This window comes from Penaeus vannamei, chromosome 11, assembly GCF_042767895.1.
Source record: "Penaeus vannamei isolate JL-2024 chromosome 11, ASM4276789v1, whole genome shotgun sequence".
NCBI classification, from domain to species: domain Eukaryota; kingdom Metazoa; phylum Arthropoda; class Malacostraca; order Decapoda; family Penaeidae; genus Penaeus; species Penaeus vannamei.
In genome coordinates, this window is record NC_091559.1 from 29,385,709 (window position 1) to 29,388,208 (window position 2,500).

At 42.8% G+C, this 2,500-nt stretch overlaps 1 protein-coding gene across 2 annotated transcripts in view; it reads left to right on the forward strand.

Moving 5' to 3' along the window:
• Positions 1-1,008: 1,008 nt before the first annotated feature.
• Positions 1,009-2,500, forward strand: part of LOC113816781 (ligand of Numb protein X 2-like) — a 174,249-nt gene continuing 172,757 nt past the window's right edge. Inside the window, exon 1 of one of the 2 annotated variants that reach the window (XM_070127170.1) lies at positions 1,009-1,068. The gene's annotated coding sequence lies outside the window, so the exon portion shown is untranslated. Of the gene's footprint in view, positions 1,069-1,672; positions 1,862-2,500 lie in introns of those variants that run through there. The other variant, XM_070127171.1, reaches the window with a different exon arrangement.

Sequence of the window (2,500 nt, forward strand, 5' to 3'; positions counted from 1 at the left end):
ACACATATATATACACACACACACACACACACACACACACACACACACACACACACACACATATACGTATTTCTTATCATTCTTAAAATCTGCTTTGCATTTTGCTTAATCACTCTCTCCAACCTCCCTTTTTTCACGTGTATAATCAGAATTAAAAAAAAAAAAAAAAAAAAAACGCGACCAAAAATTAAAGTTCCGGCGAAAGAACCGACGAGGAAAGCAAAAATGACTTCCGGTCGAGACACACGAATAAATAAAAATGCGCGGCTTGGCCTTCCGTCCCATTGCGTAACTGATCGCAGGTTTTCATTTTCGCCTATTTTTTTTTTAAAACCCCTTCGTGATCATTATTCATCGTTATTATTCTCTCGTTCCTTTATATAGAAGGGTCGACTCTCCCGTTTTGAAAAGGATATTACGTTTTTTTTCGTAATTCCGTATCGTCTACTTTTTTTTTTCTTTTAATCAGTGTTACTTTATTATATTTACATTTCTCTTTGTTATCATCATGTTCAGAACTCCTTTACCTACAACCTAGACTTTTCCGTTTTTCATAAAGTCCTATGACCTTAGGATATATTCGTAACCCGTCTAAATGAAAAAGGAAAAGGTGCTGATAATAACAGTAATTTTCCCTTCATAGCAAATCAATCTTTAAGAGAATCGCGGGCCACGCAGTCTCTCTTGAAGAAAGTAGAAAAAAAATAGTTTTTTTTTTCTAGCGGAGTGGCGCAAAACTTTCATAAATCAATGTCGAGTCAAGTCAGGCCACGGAACTGAAACTCTCGTTATTATTATATTGTCATCATTATCACCGTCCATCTTACGAAGCATTAAAACAAGCCCAAACCAATCGCATAATATTTGCACAACCCATGGCGTGTTGTAGTACAAGTAGCAGGATTATAAAAGGCATTGGGTAGGCGGTTATTAACACAGTGCACACACGCACACACACACAGTACCTTCCCGTCACCCTTGTGGCCTTGGCGGTGCGAGCTCAGTGTGTGTTGAGCGGTGGAGGTGGGTGCACGTGTGCCTGCCCCGCTAGCTGCTCGCTCTTCCACGGTATTACTCGCACTATCTCCTTTTTTAAATACTTCTTCATCATATCTATTTATATAGTATTTTTCCCATTGTACCATCAGATTGCAATGTTGATGGAGTTCTTTTTTGTATTTATTCCTCGACTTTTTCCGATGTTTTCCTTCTACCGATCGTTAGTTGGAATGTGCAGTTAGATATATCCATAGCCCTGTTTTTGAAAGTTACATACAGATTACTTTTCTCTCGTTCTTTTTATATATAGAAAATGTGAGTGTCCATACATATATTTTTTTGTAACTAGAGGTATCGTTGAGTGATGGTTGCGTGAACTTAGACCCTTTTCCGTGAGCTGCGTTGAGCGAGGCAGCTGACTGGCTCTCTTGCAAGGGTAAACACACGGCCTGCTGCTTTCCTGAAATACAGTGAAGATCGTTTTCACCCTTTTTCCCCTAGTGAAGATCGTCATTTTTTTTCTGATGTCCCTCTTCCTGGTTGACCATTTTGACTTGAAAGGAAGAATCGCATTTTGATCTCTTCCTGCCCCCTCCCCCCTCCCCCCCTTTCCCAATTTTTGACTAGTGATGTGAATCCCGTGTGTGGTTTGGCCAAGGACAAGGAGGAAGAGAGAGGTCGACATTCATCGAAACAAAAATGAGAGAGAGAAAAAAAGTTGTACCATTGTGAGCGCGCGTAAGAAAGCCCAGTGTTATTGAACGCAGAGACAGAACACAGCCTTTTTGACTCGTGTAAGTGAGAACAAACAGAACATCATTCATATTTGATTAGGAGCGGCCTGCAGCTCACCGCTCTAAGGGTAAGTCCGCGCATATTTTTTTATGTTCTTGAAGAATTCCTGGAGATGCTCTTTATATAATATTCAAAGGGCATCGTGAGGCGGTGGTAGTGTGTGTGTGTGTGTGTGTGTGTGCGTGTGTGTGTGTGTGTGTGTGTGTGTGTGTGTGTGTGTGTGTGTGTGTGTGTATTTGTGTTTGTGTGTGTGTACGTCTACGTGTACATGTGTGTGTGTGTGTGAGTGTGTGTATGTGTGTGTGCGTGCGTGCGTGCGTGCGTGTGTGTGTGTGTGTGTGTGTGTGTGTGTGTGTGTGTGTGTGTGTGTGTGTGTGTGTGTGTGTGTGTGTGTGTGTGTGTGTGCAGTGTGTAATAGGGTATAGCGTGCACTGAATAGGGTTTAGTGCGTTCGTATGTGTGCAGAAGTATTTGCATATCTATATGCATCTCCTACCACGTGCATACAATTAATAACCCCCACCCCCTCCACCCTCCCCCGAAGTGCCTCAGCTTACAAATTGGACCTCACTTGGCCTCACTCACAACCCTCCACCTGAGCCCACAGAAGAGACATGTACCCCCCCCCCCCCCCCCGCCCCCCCCACACATGCAAAACGAGACACATTCCCTCCTAATAAAACCGATCAAGGCGACAACCACACCA